This window comes from Mycteria americana, chromosome 4 (assembly GCF_035582795.1).
Source record: "Mycteria americana isolate JAX WOST 10 ecotype Jacksonville Zoo and Gardens chromosome 4, USCA_MyAme_1.0, whole genome shotgun sequence".
Classification (NCBI taxonomy): Eukaryota; Metazoa; Chordata; class Aves; order Ciconiiformes; family Ciconiidae; genus Mycteria; species Mycteria americana.
The window spans coordinates 72,369,026-72,388,289 of record NC_134368.1 but is presented as its reverse complement, the minus strand read 5'-3'; the positions used below and the strand labels follow the sequence as shown (position 1 = coordinate 72,388,289).

At 39.7% G+C, this 19,264-nt stretch overlaps 1 protein-coding gene and 2 long non-coding RNA genes across 15 annotated transcripts in view; 1 reads left to right on the top strand and 2 right to left on the bottom strand.

Moving 5' to 3' along the window:
- Positions 1-9,534, bottom strand: part of PTPN13 (protein tyrosine phosphatase non-receptor type 13) — a 129,882-nt gene extending 120,348 nt beyond the window's left edge. For 4 of the 6 annotated variants that reach the window (XM_075500856.1, XM_075500857.1, XM_075500858.1 and 1 more), the window contains exon 1: positions 9,084-9,293. The gene's annotated coding sequence lies outside the window, so the exon portion shown is untranslated. Of the gene's footprint in view, positions 1-9,083; positions 9,294-9,410 lie in introns of those variants that run through there. The other 2 variants (XM_075500853.1, XM_075500854.1) reach the window with 2 other exon arrangements.
- The window catches only part of LOC142409395 (uncharacterized), a 41,249-nt gene continuing 31,314 nt past the window's right edge, over positions 9,330-19,264 (top strand). For 3 of the 8 annotated variants that reach the window (XR_012775599.1, XR_012775605.1, XR_012775603.1), the window contains exons 1-3: positions 9,332-9,694; positions 10,747-10,845; positions 16,955-17,070. This is a non-coding gene — a long non-coding RNA (uncharacterized LOC142409395). Of the gene's footprint in view, positions 9,695-10,746; positions 10,846-16,954; positions 17,071-19,264 lie in introns of all 8 variants that reach the window. The other 5 variants (XR_012775604.1, XR_012775602.1, XR_012775598.1 and 2 more) reach the window with 4 other exon arrangements.
- LOC142409398 (uncharacterized) lies at positions 9,681-18,877 on the bottom strand. Its single transcript, XR_012775612.1, has 3 exons — positions 18,656-18,877; positions 17,797-17,881; positions 9,681-9,967 (listed from the first exon to the last, which is right to left on the bottom strand). It is a non-coding gene; the product is annotated as an uncharacterized LOC142409398 (long non-coding RNA).

The following is a 19,264-nucleotide window of genomic DNA, read 5'->3' as shown; positions in this document are numbered from 1 at the left end:
GAAGACAGTAACCTATCTTCTCAAATTTTACTAGAGAAGAACATGCTAAGGGTCTTGAAGGATCCCATAATGCCTCATAATCAGCTGACTTTTACCAGCCACTCAGGAGAAAATGTTTGCAGCTACTGAAAATAACAGAAAACGTTTTCTTCCACCAACCTTTGCTGTGTGCACTACCACCACAGTAACTGACAAATCCAAATAATCTTCCAGCATACAAAATATTTTCTATTCTGAAGACAATGCATGGAAATAAAATTACAAAATTATAATAAAAACCTTTTTAGGGTTTTCCTTAGTATTTTGTGACAAAACAACAAAAAGTAGGCTTAAGGTTTTCTTCCTTTACATACCATATTTCTCAAATTCACAGATGATAGAACTGTACCAGGGAGCAAGGAAAAAGGGAGAAAACTGTTCTTGCTGGAACTGTTTGCCAATAGATTAAAGCAAACGCTAGTGCTAATGTGATACAATAGTATCAAAAACTACAGAAAACAAAGGAGGAAAAAACCCCAAACAGTTAATTTTTACAATGTCTCACAATCTTCTGAAACACCAGAGTCTTGTAACAATCATCGTGAGCACACACATTTTAATTTGACATAAAGGAGCTTTGCAAAGCTATTTCAGTAATTCAGTTCTACACATTAGCCCATGTTCTTAAAGCTCCAGGCTGATCTGGCTGTTCCACACATGTGATAACCTAACTGCAAAGCCACTCAATAAATCAGTCTATATAGCTGATGAAACAAACTTTCATCACTGCCAACTAGCAAATCTTTATAATCAGATAATCTTTAAATTCTTTATTAAGGTCATTCAAGGGACTGCAATGACAGGGCACACTGAAAAATTAAGCTGTTCAAAATTTAAGGTTCTTGGGAATTAGCTTGTAACATGTACATTTGCCAGATAAATAGCATCAGAAGAAGCCTCTTTCAGGAAACATAAGTCTAATGTTTCAGGGTTTCCTCAAAAACTTACAGTGTCTATTTCTTGCAAGTCTTATTAAATGGACCATTACAGCGGACTTCCCAGGCAAATTTCTGATTTTTTGGAGTTTGAATAACCTTACAAATAAAAAGGAATGAGGACCAACAGTTTTAAAAAAACCTACAAAAACCCCAAGAAAACAAACAAACAAAAACCCCACACTACACATCAGATAATTATTAACCCTTGAAGGCCTTAAACATGACCACTAAGCTGGGAGACCCAAAAGCACTTGCAAGTTCGAAGGTCTGAAAACTCATCCCAACTTTTATCAGGGAGAAACCTCAGCTCACAGAAGCCTCCACCACCAGCACATGAGATAAGCAAGGCATTCTGGTAAGGCACATAAACGTGGACTAGAGGGAACCAAAGGCACACCTTGAATGAAACCACTCTTTTTTTTCCTTCCCTCCCCCCACCTCCTTCTTTTCCTCACCTTCCTTTTTTAAACTATGTGCACTGCCAAAAAATACTGTTTTTCTAACACTGTTTTCACAAGCTAGGCCTTCTAGATAAAAGTCTTCCAGGTGCTATAAAGGTAAATTCTAGCTCACTTGTTAAATAATTTCTTCCTTTTTCAGATACAAGCCATTTAACATTTCACAACTGCTATTCCTGAGAGAGAACACTTTTTCTTAATTTACAGACCTACAGATATATACTGCATTGTCTATTGTAATGTTACACATCAATAAGGACGTCAACAGTGTTTGTATTCCACTTGCATCCTCAAATTTCCAGTGAAGTTAGCAGGGAGATTCTCATTGCTCTTCAGGGTGTATCAGTTCAGATGCTAAACACCAGCATGCACAAATATCAAAGTTACTTTTACGGAAAAATATCCTTAAAATCTTAATTTTCCCTAGATTGCAACAATTTTTTTAGTATTTCAGTAGATTCATTAGATGTGTTATCATTTTTTGCTGCTACTCCTTCTACAGATTTCTAACACTAATCAATAAGCTGACTTTCTCTGCAAGCATTTCTGAAGCTCTCCTTCAAACGGTTAAGAGGAAATTCCTTCAAGTGCAGGGCACTGGTCTAAGAACAGAGAAAAGATGACTGAAGATATACAAGAACTCTAAAAGACAGAGTCTATGAAGGCTGGACAGAATCTCTTTCCTCCTAAAAACCTATCTGAAATGATAAATCCTTTACTGAAAAGTGCAGAGAGAGCCTATTGGCAAATAAATCTCTGATTAATACATGCATACAGGCAGTATTCCCTCATTTACTATAAGTCAAATTAATGTGAAGAAGTCCAATTTTGAGACTTACAGAAGATGAAAGCAAACTGGCTTCAGAAGAACAAACAAACAAAAAATGCACCTCAATCATTGAAAAATAGTTAAAACATACTAAGGCCTTGAAAGAAATACCATAACAAAACCTCTGAAGGAGAAAACAGTATTTATGACCTGTTGAAATATACTGTTTAAGGAAGTTACGTATAGTCTTTAATTAGGCTGCTGGAGGGATAACTCTACATAAACGTAACCACACAATTGTCCAGTCAGTGCTGTATACTAGAGAGATGTCTCTCAAAGTAACATGCATGCTGTTACTCACCAACATTAACAAGTAAAGAATAAAAGTAGCACTTGTATCACTGTATCGACCGTTTGCTTGCCTGGGATTCAACCTCCCAAGTTAATTCATTGAAGGCAAATACAGCTTTGCATTGACATGGGAAAAGCGAGCTATTATTTCAATGACCATAACCCTAAGCACTAGGAAGGGATTTTCCACTTACTGATTTTGCAGTAAAGATACTAAAAGGCAAAACATCTGCTCCCTTTCCCTTCTCTAACTTTTCTCTTTGCTGAAACACTAAGTTATGCTAAGAGAGAAAAGGGTAAAATCAGTAATAATATACTGTTGCACTTGATGAATTGTGATGAGAAGAAGAATCAGCAAGATTTTTTACAGTACTGATACTCTGATGAGCAAACTAAGTAGCAAATTTATATAAAGTTTAACTATCTACATATGACATGGATAAAAATCTAAATACTTTTTTTCACACCTCTATTACTTAAAGCAATATGCATCCAAATCTTTCATCGTTTAAATCAGGCATGACTCTGCTAGGAAGCTCAACTATTTCTAACAGTTTAAGTTTCAAACTCTAATTTAGCCCCCTCTTTAGTCCATTTAATCTTTTAAAATTACAAAATATAGAAGCGGTTAGCAAGAAAAGTCAACAGCCCCATCAGGAAAGATGGAACACATTTAACACCAAATAAGGTTGCTTACAAGTTTGAAATTTTGTAGTTAATATTTCAACAGCAATGTCCTATACGGTCTCTGAATACCTGCTGCGCAGCAGACACAGCTTTACGAGTCAACTCCCACTACCTTTCCCTGGTGACCCTAAGAAACCCCTGGAACCACCAGTGTCACAGGTTTATTGGGTTTTTTTATGCCCTCCTTGTAGCCACTCATGTCTATACAAAAACCTGAAAATACATAGTCAATCTACACACACTATTGAGATGCTAAAGAAATTAATATTAAAAAGGGAAAAATCCTCATCTGAAACATAAAATTAATCACTAGGAACCAATGCCCCTGCACAAACAGGGAGCTGCAAATGAGAGTGTCTATAACCCTTGAGATAATGAGATAAGCCATGTTCCATCTGTACTCAGTAATAACTTAGAAAGCCTTTGTACTCAGTTCCTCGCGTTTTTTCTGTAACTGGTTTTGAGGGCCTGCCCACTACCTGAGTACAACCCTAGCTATTACATGAATGAAAATAAAGACAGACTACAGAATGAACATGATACTCAGAGAAACATCTCCAAGCATGCAACTTTACACTGTAAATATTATTCACATTAACAACTCTTTATGCCTTTCAATGTTGATTCTGAAATAGCATTGAAGTCAACAGAGAACGCGACAATTTCTAATACATTGGCATAATTATGCTATCGCAATGAACTAGTATCATTAGTTTTATACAGCACACCGCAGTGGTGGTAAGATTCCAACATACAAGGACATCCTGGAACCTACTAGGAAGGCTACTGTCATCTGGCTGCTAGAGAACATCAGCTGCACCTACATACGTATATAGATGTAGTCAAAACAACTTTTACAGCTGTTGTGATATTAGATATGAAAAACAGGAGAACGGGGTATTTCCACTGATTTACCCAGTAAGAATCTAGCATACATTATGATGAAAAGCACATTCTACCTTCAAAACATGATGAATTTGTATGATCTAACAGCTTTCACTCCTCAACAAATTATAGAGCAACAAACAAAACTGGATTTCGGGGAAAGGTCTGATGGGAAAGAGCCTCTGTTTAAGTTCTCTTACTTGAGAGAGTTAAACAGGAATGTTTCCTATTAAATTCAGCATCAATTTCAAGCCTACAGTACAAATATAAATCACATGCAACAGCATTATTCAAGAAAAGTCACCCAAGTAGCCCTTCAGCTCAAGATTTTTTTTTCTAAATAAAACAAACTTCATATATGCCACTTCTGAGGTACCTCTCTGCACAGGTGCCTGAAACCAATTACCTACACTACATACAAATACTCAGAGAAGATGTCAACGCCACATGAAAACCATTTTCAGATTCACTTCCAAAAATTTCAGCAAGGTGTATAGGACGCTCCCTCCTGTATCTCTCCCACGGATACAGACAAATGTTCTTTACTAAAACAATTTTCAAAAAACAAATAAAAGAATTATTTATCCAGAGTTGGGAGAACACCCCAGAAAACCACGTCCTTCCTCTGACAAAGTAGAGGCACACAGAAATTTCAGAGTCTGCCAAACCTCAGAGTCTACCAAAAAAAGTGATGCATTTTTCAACAGCATCGGATTAGTTCATGAAGAGGTTTGTGTTCAATTCCAAACTTGTGCACTTAAATTTTCATCATTTTTAGGTCAGACAATTCTTCTCCCTCTGCTTTACTTCTAGCTGGGAGAAGTAAATGGGAGATAAAGCTCCCCTCTCTTTTCCAAGCATCCCATCTCATCTAATTTAACAACAGACTGTTTGAAGTGGGAATAATGAGCTGACACAACACCTAGTCCTAAATCTGACACTACCCTATCATCTACAAATCCTTAATAACACTCAATGTCCTGCAAAACTACAGTATTCCCTATAAATACCAGCAATCAAAAATCAGCAGTTTTAATACTCGGTCTCCTTTAATTCTTGACATATTACTTACGGACATTTCTGTGGCATATTAAATTTACACATAAAAGATAAAGAACAACAGATGAAACTCTGAGAACAAAGACTTCTCCCCTCTGTTATTCTTCCTACAGAGTTTCACAAGCTAACTGGAGCAGATCTCTATCCTGGCAATTGGATTTCAAATTCACAAGGCATATCATTGTCCCAAGGCAGCCTACTCAATTAATTGCCTTTTATGAAAGCATTTTAATAGATAACGATGCACAAAGAATATGTCTAGTTGCTTACCAGGTATTTAACTGGCATAGGAGAAAGAGAAGCCCGAACAAAATAAAAACAGCACCAAAGAGTTTTATTCTGCCCTTCCCATCTGTAAATGCCAGCTTCCTTCTCTACACTTCAGGAGGAGGTGGGGCTGGGAAACACTTCTTTGAGAAGTTCCACCCTTCTTTACAGATGCACAGATTTCATTAATAGTTAACTGGCGACATACAACATTAACTTACTCTGGTATTCATAGCTTTCTATCCACACTTGTCCCATGGTAAGCAACAGCTTAGGGCAACTGCTTACATGTATTTTCTGCACCATGACACACTACCCAAGACTTGCTTTTCAGTCTCTGTCTCACTGACTAGCTCATTTTAAAACAGTAAAATTCCAGCCAGTTTTCCTGTAAGCAGAGAAAAAAAAAAAAGGTGACTGACAGAGCATTGCCCTGCTAACCAACATTCCCTTTCAAATGTCCAAAATGCCAGATCAATACTTACACCTTCTTAGGTTTAACAGACGCCTGGTGAAATCACTTTGAGTTTTACCAATATCATCAATGGACTAAAGGTTCTAGGCTTGTCATGTGAGTAAACTGGAAAGCTCTTCCAAAGAAAATCATTCCGCTTAAAGAGTTGACCTTACTCTTGTTCAAGTTAGTAAGTCTTGACAGGTTCTCTGGAACAACCACTAGAGAGATTCTTGAGTGTAAGGTCTCCTTAACTGCAAAGGACTTCGAACAAGAGGATGCCTATATTAACCAGGCCCTCTGGGCCATATTGTCATGTATTTCAACATATAAATATTTGAAGCCATTTAATGTACAGCAGTATTCAGAGACTTCAGTGATAAAGAGGAGCTTTGTCCTAGTGTCCTGACTAGCACTTGAACAACAAAATCCATTTAAGAGTCTGCCCAGTCTCATTTTATCTGTCTAATTACTTACCTCTCTTGCGGGAATAGCGTGCTATTAAGGTTTGCTGATTAAGATTTTAAAGCACTTTGAAGATTTATTGTACTATACAACTGCTAATTATTATTGTCCATACCTGCATTTGGTTGGGAGGAAAATAGCTATGTGCCAAATAATTTCTGTTCTGCATGTAAAAGTGAAAAATATTTGCTTTGCTGTGCTCTTTAAAAAGTAAACAGATAAAAGACTGCATTTTAACTTGTAGTCCTTCACTGTGATACTTACTCTATATTTATAAGAACGACATGGCTGAAAAAATCCCACCATAAAGGAAAAAAAGCAAAGAAACACAACACCTTCCTTCCCACTGGAACAGGCAAACGCCACATTTGTGCCTTGGTAACTTCCCACCTGCAGGAATGCAATCTCCTCCCTTTCCTAGGCTTCTTCACTACTTCCCTTTGAGGCATCCAAAATGACAATGCTATGCACAAGTTATCACAGGCTCAAGATGACCAGTTACAGTGGTTATTTACCACTCATCCATATGACAGCCCATTTTTACTTTCAAAGGCCTGTGAAGCTGTGAATAGACTACTGGATCCCATCCTCTCCATAGACTTTGTTATCCTGGTGAAAATATGTGCTGTGCACTCACTTATCCCTTAACATTCAGCCCATCCTTCTCCCACAGATACTTCCTTGTTTCATGCATGCTTTTCCATCCACTCAAGTGTCCTCGAGTCTGTGGCTTCCATAGCCGCCAACTCCACTCAACAACAATCTCAGAATGAAGAGATTCTTTTTTAATTAAGCTGTTATAATGCACCCTGTGATACAGCCTGTCTCATTGTACATCTGGTATATTCAAAAGTATTTACTTTTACTGCCCCTTTAACTTAAAACAAAATATCACACTCTGAATAGCAAAAAAAAAAATCAATACAAACCCCCTCATCTATAGAAGGTTCAATTTCTTTATCATGCAATAGCAAAAGAAAAAAAAAAGTCCCATTATGGGAGGAATATACACTATGTGCTTTTCCAGTCATCAGACAGGACTGTTACGTTAAAAACGAGTAATAAAACACCTTAAAAAGTTAGACTGTAGGTTTTTCTATGTCTTGCTGTCATTCTTTTATTTCCTTATGTTACCACTTACATTTAAAAACTGTTTATGGAAAGACGTGCTTGTTGGCAGATAAAAAAGACACTCCAGATGAAATTCATCTGCCAAACGTGAAAGCTGAACAGATAGGTACGTCTGATAGCACTAGGAGTGGTAGCAAATTCTGTTGTAACTGCACTACCAAAGATTCTAAGACTAGATTTATTCTTTCCTCATCAGTATTTCTTGCTCAAGAACCAAACTAAGTTGTTTTCCTACTTGTATCTGTATCCTTGTTGATTCTAACTCTTGCAGAAATGTCTTTAAAACATATTTCTAGTCATCCAAAGACAGACTTGCACAGGCAGAGTATCAGTCAGAGGCCCAATGCATAATTTGAACACAGAAAGCAGTCCTGCTCTGGAATAGTTACTTTAGGTATTGAATGTCATCACTTCACTACCCTGAGCCCAAACGAAAGACCTGGGAGTCAAGACACCTAGGAATATATGTATTCAATGACAGCTTTCTCACATGAGGTTCAGCCCACAGGAGAAAGTCTGTGTATTCTGACCCAGTTTCACTGTACAGTTTTGTAAAACATGTCCTCTTCCCACTGAAAAGGCTTCATGAACTGATCACGATTACTGCCCCAGCTAGTTCCACATGCAAAGACTTTCACATTCCCTTCTCCAAAACTCACACCTTAATAAGATGGCTAGACACAGATTACCTGCAACCAACCTTTCAGTTTTCATGTCCTACATTTACTTCTGATCCCACCTACAAAACCAAACCGGTTCCCAAATGTTTCCCCAATAAACACGAGGGGTACAGAGCAGCTCCTGGCTGTTCCCTATTAAGTCACTGCCTTTGTTGTCTTAAACTTGCAATTTAAAGAGAATGACACAATCTAGAATACAAGAGAGATTATCCTGCGGTCTGCGGAGGTGTCGATTGCTAGGAGATAAAAAGCCAATGAAACCCACGCTATTTCTCATCACTGGCCAACAGATTTCTACTTCATTTCTGTTCCTCCAAAAACGTTAATAAGGCAAAAAGTTTCCCTCTGTTAAGAAGTTCAGGGGGTTGCTTTGTCTGGTTCGCATAAGCAAAACCGAGCTCTTTGCCGCCGGCAGACGCAAACCTCCACGCGTGTACTCCTGTTCCCGAAAGCCCAGTTCAACCCCAAAGGCGACCCGGGCAGGAAGTCCAGGGGGAGAACCAACACCACCCGCCGCGCTTTGTGCGGCCTTTCTTTCCCTCCTCCCACACTCCGCGGCGCTACGCTGCCAGGGCTGCCACCCTGCGCTAGCACCGTACAGGCGCGGGCCCGGTACTTCACCCTGCCCGCACACCTCCGCGGGGCCTGAAACCCGCGGCGGCCCGCCGCCCTCCCTCCCCTCCACAGTCTGCTCCCTCGCCGCGGAAGCTGCCGCTCACCTCGCGCCATCGACACTCTCGCCACGCTGCGAGGAGCGAAGCCGCCCCGCGACAGAGGGGCCACGCGATTAAACGGCCACCAACGGTCGTCCGTCTGCGAGACTCCCTCCCCGCAGCTCCCCCGCCCCAACGGCCACGCACCACGCGCAGGGACAATCGGCCGGGGGAGCCGCGGACCTACCGGCCGGTCTAGAGACGCCCTTCGCGCATGCAGGACGGTGATGGAGCCTAGGAGCCCAGAGCTTTGCCCTCCCCCGCAGCAGCGTTCGCGTAAGGTTGTGGTCGGAGCCTGTAAGGGAGCGTGGGGAGGGAGTCAGAGCGGACTAGCATCTCCTCCCGCGCCGGTCGCCAGCCCCGGCGCCTCTCTCCCGCACGGCGCGGAGAGGGCGGGAGCGGCGGCGCTCCCCGCCCCGTGGCTCCCTCCTTCCTTCCTTCCCTCCTCCTGTGCACGGCCGGCCCGCCACCAGCAGCCGCCCCTCCGACCCAGCTAGCGGGCGCGGGTACCTACCGCGGCCGCCCGGCCCCGCCGGCCCGGCCTTCCCGCTGCCCGCTCCGCTCCACGCCGCTCCGCCGGCCGCTGCCCCCTCACGGCAGCCACCAGTGCGGGGAGGCGGCCACGCAGCCACCCTCCGCCCCCGACAGCCGCTCCCTCCCTCACGCCCGCGAGGCCCCGGGGAAGCTGCTGACACAGGCCCGGCCCCGCCCTCTCCCTCAGCGCCCGACCCGGCCCAGCCCGGCCGCGGCCCCGACCCCGGCCGCTTCCCGCTCTCAGCGTCCGGCCGGAGCTCGAAGGCAACTTGGGAACTGACTTTCTTGGCGGTAAACTACTGCGCTGATAACGGCAACGTGTTCTGGGCCCCAAAGGCAGCTTTTTTCGGGGATGATCTTACTTCTGGCTGCTCCCAGTCCTTGGCGCTTAAATTGGCAGTCTTGGTTCTCTATTAAAGGAATCCTGTGTCCTTTCGTACAGTCACCCGTCCCTGAGAGCACTGAAGGGATGGGGAAGCCAGGAGGGGAGCCATCCATGAACAAACGTTTCATTTCCCATCAGTAGCCAAACCGTTGCTACATTGTTCGAGGGGGGGAGGGGGGGGAGAGGGAGAAAAAAATGTTGCACAAAGCAAACTTATACAAACAAAAGCCTTAATGGCAAGGTTTTCAAATATGGCCGATTGGTTTTAGCCTGTCAGACAAATTGTGGTGAGGAAAAGGTCTACTTGGCTAGGTAAAAAGTTTTTTAAAAATAAGGCTTCTTTCTCCACTTCGAATGTGAGACCACTGTGGGGACCCACTGGCCACTTCAGCCATGGACTTGGAACTTCTCTGGTGGGTTCCTCTGGAGTTTCTGCACGAGCTCCCTCCTTTGTGGAGGCAGACTGTAAAAGGAAATAGTCACAGGGTAGGAAAAGTACTTTTAGTTGCAAAGAATACTGTCACCACAGATGTGGCCCCAAATTCAGGCTATGTGAAAATGAACTTTTTCAGAATGATAGTCTAGAGGAATAATTTCTATTTAAAACAAACAAACAAACCAACCATACATTTTTGTGGAAACAGTTGCTTTAGAATAAATAAAAAATGTTTGGCTGTAACTGTTTCATAACTAAATACCAATTCCTTTGTACTAACTAAAGTATTAAGGACTCAACATGAAAGTGAGTCTGCCATAAGTAGTAGTGTCAGTGACTTTGTGTAAGTCATAACAAAAATAAAGATAAGTAGTAGAACTAATTAACGTTTTAAGAGGCTACAGTAATCTGAGATGTTGTTATTTACGTAATTTAAATATTATTTTCTTGTAATACAAGTTCCTTAAGTTGATAACTATCTACTTATGTTTTAAGGTGAACTGAATATATTGGTATCCACATCCAACAAGAGCTCATTTTGCTCTCTGTACATTTATACATTCCATGGCAAACGCCCACCTCCTCTTTCTCCAGGTTAGTGTCTTACTTAAATAATTTTTTTTATGGATGTTGATGATCTGTAGTAGATTTTATCCTAAAACTCTGCTTCCATGCCTCAGGTCAATTTATAGTTGCTATAACCCATGTTATTATATATTCTGTCTTTTTTACTGTATTTGAAGATGGGGCACAGAAAGAACTCTTTGTAGGAATATGCTTTTTTGCAAGGATACATTATTAATTCAAGTAAACAGAATGAGTAAAATGGGACTTACAGATGTGTTAAAACCCAACCTACATAATAAGGCAATTCTTCTTGTACTAGAATATGCTTCTGAATATAGAAGTCTCCTCCCCAAAAAGTCACCTCTCTTAAAAAACTGCAAATTATTTTGTAATTTACTTTCCTCTAAAGCAGATTTAGCTCCTTGTTCTTCATTCTACTAATGAGCATCTGTTTGGGACAGCATTTTCCTTAGCCTTGTAAACGTATGTGAATGCCTTAACAATTATCTCATTAGACTATTTGATTTTTTTTTTTTAAATTAAACATCTTCAACAAGGAAACTTGGAGCTTAGGATCAATGAAAAATATAATTTCCATCTTCACCTACTGTGCATTTTACAGGGATGCAAATACATGGAAAACATTGTCATAACTTTAGAAACTTCTTACATCACTGACTAAAAGAAAGACATAACATGTTGTGCACAAAGACTGATGCCTTAGACTGCCTCCACTGTGGAAAAATGAAATGGCTTTTGTCAGCGTGGTACTTCTGCCATTTGTTGTGAATGCAACATACATTTACTGCAGAGACTGACATGCCAGTACTTAACTTAATAGATTCTGAGCTTGAGTTTTTCCTTAGCTGTTCAGAGGATGTTTCCATGCTAACCAGACTTACAAACTTTAAATTTTCCTCTGCAGAGAGTGTCTGGCAAATAAATATACTCCAATTACTCCACCATCAAAATTTTGCGTCATTTACTCATAGCTTTTGCTTAGTGTAGTGCAGCTTTGCCTAGGAAAAAAAAAAAGCCAAATTACATTATCTACTGTTCTTGTTGAAACTTCCTTAATAAACAGGTGTGCCTCTATCTATGTCTAAACTGAGGGATTCAAGAGCACCTCCAAGTTCCTGGTTTGCAATGCATGTCTGGCTACACCTTGACTGTGTATTAGGACAAAACCTGTACATAAACTAGAACCCTCCCTTAATCTCATGCTTATGGGTAACTGAGGAGTCAAAAATTGTGTGGCACACTGCAGTGTACATGTAAAGGTCAGTTTAGAGGAAGACTAAGTCTGACTTAGTCTTTGTGACACTTTGCGACTAAGGAAAACCATTAAAAAGAAAAGAAAAAAGAAAAAAGCCCAACATAACTGCATCTTAGGGCAATTCACACACAAGTTCTTGGCTCGCAAAGCACCTTCTTTTTGAGTTAGACTGTATTAGGGTATTAGGTGTTGTCCTTATATTATCTAAAAAATCCTAAGGAAATGACATGAGTTGCTTAGAAAGAAGCAGGAAAGAGAAATAGCTACCACAAAGATTTAATCTCTGAGAAAGATTAAGACTTAGTACAGTGACTGTCAGGGATTTTCAAAAGCGACAATTAATTTTGGGTGTCTCCCAGTTTTGGTGCCCAAACACAGACCTTATTTTCAAAAAGTACACAATAAGTGGTGTCTGAAGTTTGGCAGCTTGATTCACAAATCCCTTTAGAACTATTAGGCATTTTATGTTATTTGGCTAAATGACAATCAAGGGACAGAGAGAACACTGCCTACAAACATTTGATGAGGCTGAATGCCAGTGAGAGGAAGTAAGTATTTTTGGTCCCCATCTGCAATGAAATCCATCTGGTAGGCTAATGCCAGTGAAGGTTTAAAGTGTGCTTGTTGGCCCTATATTGGTACAGTTGCAGAAAAGAGGCCTGAAACGTATTTGGGAGTACAGTTATATATGTACCATGTAAAAAAGAAAAAAATTAGATATTTTAGTAGGAAAATATTTCCTACACTAAGACTTACAGCTCTTGAGGATAATCAAGAAAATCTAATTTACAGAAGCTAATTAGCCTTAGATACCTAAAACCAGACTGGTTCAAATAGTAGTAAATATAGAGTAGAGAACAATCTTGCCCAGACAGAAACTACTTGTTCAAACAGGTCCTTTCTGCATTTAACTTTGGAGTCTATCTTAATGAAGGTTTTGTTTGGGAGTATTACAGTCAAGAATTAAATCAGAGCAGCGGAAAAGAGACATTAAAAAGTATAGGGAGAGTAGCAGAAAAGGAGTTGTTTTTATTTGAGATTTGAAATGAGATGAAGGGTCACTGAGGCTGAGAAATACACAAAGACTGTCCCAGACTACAGCCTGTTTTGAAGAAAAGGCTCTCACATCAACAGTAGCTAGATTGTGTGGAGGGACAGACCAAAGTCTAGACAAGTTGCGCGGGGGGCATAGGAGGCGGGGGCATGGGCATGGAGAAAGGAGAATTTTTTCCAAAATTGTAGTGTTTCTATAATTCCATAATTGATGACTCTCAGCTGACCAAATTTTAAAGGCTAGGCAGACAATTCAGATTTTGAATATTCCTTTGTTGTAGCTTTCTGACATCTAAAAGCATTGTGTTTATCTTCAATGAATTTGTTGCTCTACTACTGCAACACAACTTAACATCATCCTGTGTACAAGTGCTAGTATGACTTTTGCTGAACACGGTTAAGAGCTTCATAGTTCCCTTAAATGGAGAAGGCTCTGACTTGTACAAATGCCAGCTTTATATTCTGCAGTCATCTTCAGTACTCACATGTCAACAAGAAATTCTGCTTATCTATTGGTAAATTCTATAATTTGGGCGTCATCCTTTATTTCTGTTTTTAATGTCATGCAATGCAAGTTGCACAATGACAGTTTCAATAAGCGAATATCTGCAGGCAAACACTCTAACATGTAGATCCAGCATTTACAGCTTGTGCACTGTTTTATTACTCTTACAGAGCTGTTGAAATTCCTAAGGCTACTCACATAAATTTTTCTGCTTAATCAAATCTCACTTTTCTAAGGTGATAGAAATGACTGGAAACTAAGTTTTTTATACTAATCCTTAAGGATTGCACAGTTTTGCTATTTTTGACTAATGAATATGTGCATATTCAGATGCATGATCTTAAACCTAACTGGAAGGGATGGGAACTGAATATATTAATTGCAGTACTTTTCATTAGAAGGTAGCAAAAACAGTAAAATAAATACAAACCGAGTTAATATAACCCAACTTTTTTGCAGAACTTTTTTACCATTGATTCTCTTTGTTGACATCTAAGACAATTTTTTGCAGTTTCTGTCATTGATAACATTCACTTGGGGACACTGGTTCTAGCAACAGTGTAACAAACTGTCTGGTCCTGGAAATTGTGCTTAGTATTTTCTCTATGCTTTTTATATTCCCAGTGCCATCTTTTCAGGCACAAAACCTGGGTCATTGCATTTTTGGTAGCAGCAAAGCATACATAAAGAGATGGCTGACATTACAGGTGATGAAATACCTCGGTAAAGATTAAAATATCCATGGATGAAGAGATAATGATAAGAGACACTGATGCAAACGTGTCTGTCAGATCATTAAATGCTTTGAAACAACCAGCAAAAAAAAGGCTGAAGATAGACTCCAGGGAAACAGAGTGAGAGAATCACAGAATTGAAGAAGTAGAATCCCTGTAAAAACTCCTAAAAGAACTATCGAAGAGTCAAAACAAAACCAAAATAAGAAAATACATCTAATGCCTTAGAAATACTCTACTCCCTTTAATGGTGCTAGAATTTATTTCCATACTCGCCAAAATCACTTCTATGTGTCTGTAAATCTCTTAAGGGTATCATTCTCTACAAGAGTTCCACCAGAGTAAATCCAGAGTAATTACATTGAAATCTGCGGAATTACTCCAGATTTACATTGATGTTACAGTGACTGTAATCTGACTCTACAGGGGACAATTATTATTTCCTTTACTTACTCCATAAACTACTGTAATTTACATTTCTACTCACATTTGCCATAAAAAGCTGTGAATTAATTAGACCAAAAAGCTGCTTTGTTCCTAAGAAATGCCTCTCTGTTCTTATGTAAGATTAAGGATTATTTTAATTTTTTTTTAAGTTGTACAAAACTGAACTTTTAAAAAGCTATGTGCTGCCATATCTGATTATAGTTTTTTACCTAATCAAACAAAACATTTTGTCAAACTAAAGGGACTGAGTTCCGCCCCAGAAGTTACAACCTTTTCACACAGTTATGCCTACTGAAGTAGGTTACTTTTAATTTTACTGGAATAACTGTACATGCACGTGTATTTGTGCAGGCATTTTTTCAGGACTTTACCTTGCTGTCTTAATTGCTTACTATCACTACACTTTCATGGTAATATTACTTTTTTTGTAATTCATTACCAATTAGTTTTGCTCTCATGGATTTTTAAATCAAGTGTCTTTAAAGAAAAAAGACAGACACTTCCTTTTGAAGAAGGGAACTCCTCACACAGAGTAAGCGGCATCCCTCTATTCTGGTAAATTTTATCTTCAGTAATATATATGCCAGCCACTCTAGCTGACTTCTGTGAGAATTGCATGTGAACATCTGTAGAAGTTTCACATTTACTTTGGTGATTAAAAGAATTATATTGATTAATATAATTATATAACAGTTTTTGGACACTTCTTTCCTACTTCTATTTAGCTGTGTCGCATTGCTTCTCCTAATAATGTTTTACTGCTTTGTTAACTGGAACTTTTGTACTATGAAGCAGATGAAGCAGTATGTTGGACAGTCTTTTTTACGTTGCTGTTGTACTATATATTTCCACAATTGGAAACCTGAACAGAATTTATAACAGTCATTAGCCCCAAAGAGAAATTTCTTTAGTATCCCCTGGCCGTAAATTACTTTCAGAACAAGCAGAGACAGAAAACAGTTTGCAATAGAAACACGCCCTTGGAAAAGTTTCTCGCTTCTAAAAGCCAGGTCATTGTTTAATCCCTATAAAGGGAACACTTGACAATTTGGTGAAGTGTTAATGAAGTACTTAATTTTCAATTCTAGCTTTATAATCCCAATTATGTATTTTCATGTGTCATTCTATGCCTGATAATATTCTGACATCTGTAACTCCTGCCTCTTGAAGATTTCAAAGCAGGTTGCTATACTGATATGCTAAATCTCACAACACATATGGAAAGGTAATATTATTCACATTTCAAAGAAGGAAAAACTGAGGCATGACCTGATATATTCAGGGTTACGCATTGAACTTGGTGCAAAGTACTGGAAGTTTTGACTTCCAGTCCCACGCTCTTCCTACAGAAGAGCTGGTAGTCCAGAAGGAATCAGACTCTTGCTTAGTCTCTGGAAGGTTTTCTTGCATTGCAAGAAACACATTGCAATAGTTATTCATCTATTTTCACTTCACTACCTTTCATAGTATGTCCTGTACTATTTTGAATTTAAAACATGCCCTTTTCTCCCTGCAACTGTGGAGGTTGTTAGGTAGAAGACTATCTTATTTAAATTTCAAAGGGCTTCTTTGTAAAATACTTCCTTATGGTAGAACCACTAGTTTATGCTTTTAAATAAAATATTTACTCAGCATGTTTAGGAATTACAGGGCATTGCACACAAGGAGCATTTCAGGCTACACTTGCAACAGAATTTAGCGTATACAAGTGCAGTCAGAGTGTAAGAATGTTCTGATCTTTTGAGTAACTTCCATTGTTCTGAGGTTGCAACTCTTTGGCTTGACACTACTTTAACTAATTTACCCGTGCCACGTAAAAATCAAAGAAACTGTACCTCATTCTCGTTGTTTGGCAGCTTGTGTTTTTAAGAACTCAAGCATAAAATGTACCATGTATACTTATCACATGACTAATTACAATCCAACTACTTTGCACTCACAGAATGCATCTTATTATGTCAATTACAGTCAGTCATCATCATTAACCACACAACGATGGCTGAATCCATTAATAGAAGAAATAGCAATACAGAGTGGACCGGTGCAACAGCATGTGGTGGTACGTTTCTTTTACATAGCATCATTGAATTCGCAAGCACTTTATACATCCTCTTTCCACAGTGAACCACAGCAGTCCATGGCACAATATCATCAGTGAACAGAGACAGAGGTTGTACACCAGCAAAACCAAGTGTTCCTGTATCATGCATCCGAGACAGCACATACACCCTGAAGAGGTAAGGAGAATTCAGGCCTTAGCTGCTCCTTCTCCCTGCTTTCCTCCCCACATAAATATTGCTGATTGAAAGCAAGAGCTGCTGGGGCTAGATACATAGCTAACAAACTGGATATGCATTGCAAAGGTCAGAGCGCTTAGCTGGAATTTGAGTTGCTGGGGCTGATCTGGTTGTGTTCTGGGGGCCTATGGAGGGAGATGTGCATGGGAGGGCTGGGTGCAAAGCCTGTGACACAAAAGCAGAGCTGTGTCACTGGGGTCAGAGCATGGGTTGGTGCGACAAGTTGAGGAGCATGTCAGGGAGCTGTCAGACAGATAACAAGGCTCGAGGCACAGTGCTTGTCTGCCACATTTGCAGCAGCTCTGGAGGCAGGCACATCCACGATAGACATAGAGTCAGGGAATGGGAAAGTCTACTAATTCAAGTGTCTGCTATGTATCTGGACAGCACAATCTGTGCCATGACATTTGAGTGATGGGAAAACAGAGCCACTAGTGAGACATTATCTGTCTTTTGTTACCACTGGTGCAAAGAATAATCTCATTCTAAAATGATAGTCCTCAAAGAAGCTTTTTAAAGTGTTTAATTCCCACTTAAGCAGAAAACATGTAATTTTTCCATTTCTTGTGGTAGGATTTGATTGTGTTGTCCACATCTCTGTGTAATTTATTCCATTGCATGGAATGGAAATAGAAAATAATAGTGCCCTAGGGGAGGCACACTTACCATGAATGCAAAATACGTCGAAGGGGTATATTCAAATTGTACAGCATGCCATGACAGCAAATCATAACCACATTACCAGTTAAAGCTGAAGAAAAAAAAAATGTATAGAGGTCATCATTAACGGAGTGCTCTTATTACTTGGATTATACTATTGCACACTACAAATAACACTTAGTCCCCTGTGATACATATCATAGGAGGTCTACCTGAGGTCAGAATTGGGAAACTGCCATTATTTACAGAGAAAAATATTGGCATATGTTTTTCTACAACATACTTTCCAACCCTCATGTACCAAAATTCCATAGAGAAGTACCTTGACAACTTCAAGAACAGCAGACTATTTCTGGGCTTGGGAACGGAGCAGCAGTACATTTTCTTGTTATTGAATTTTTGTGTCTTGTTAAGGAAAAGCTGACCCTCCTCCATCTATAGACTTGCATAGAGATAGTCCATTTCTGTAATGACTCGTTTTTTCTGACTATCTGGTATTTTGTTTTTCTGCCAGAGGATGCCCTACTTTTTCCTTCATCTCTCCCCAGCTGTTAACTTTTCATTTAAGTGTTCAGAGATTGTTCTTCCTTAGTAGGGACACTCTCTGCCCTTTCTACAGACCATCAATAGTAAATAGTCCTCTAGAGAGCCAGCACCAAGGATTTTGGAGAGCCAGAGCACCATACCCATGTGGTAGACAGCAGTGGTCCAGTGACAAAGGGTCTGCAGTCAGTAAAAGCAAGGTGTGAACTGTCATGACTTTGACAGCTCTCCCTGCAAGACTGAATGGGCACATCCTTCTGTGTGACAGGACTGTATTTAGCCAGGGGTGAACTGGTAAAATTGAGGCCTAATCTAGACATACCTGTAATTCTGTGAGGCTTGTCCATCAAATAGTATTTGCTAGGCAATCTGGAAAATGCTAGTACTTTAAGGGTTTGAGGAAGTCATAATTTAAAAACCCACAGAGATTCTTGACTTGGAAGCCTCATAGACAGGCAGAAGCTGGTCATCTTTCATGTAACTATTAGGAAGAAAAAGGAAGAAAAAAACAAGGTGAAAGAAAATTAATAGAGGGTATCTAGCACCCTCTATTAATCTCCTGTTTGGGGGGAAAAAAAAATTCAGGGGAATGCACCCAAATGCAGTGTGACCAAGTCTATCACTAACTTACCTGGTTTGTATGACAGTTTAAAATGAAGTTTCAGGTAAGGGGGTTTAGCATGTACTATTGGATCAGATGCTGGCCCAAACCCTTAGCTGGATGCGTTTGGGGAGAAATCTCTTTTCTATTACAGGAAACTATTTGGTGTCAATTATTTCCTTTACAACTTTTAAATAGAACCATTGTCTCCAAGGCTTATCAGGCTGAGATTTAAACAAGCAAACTTAACCATACGTTATGCACATGCAGGAAACAAAATATGAAAGACTGTATTTTTCATTTCTTATTTTAACCTGAATGAATTTATCA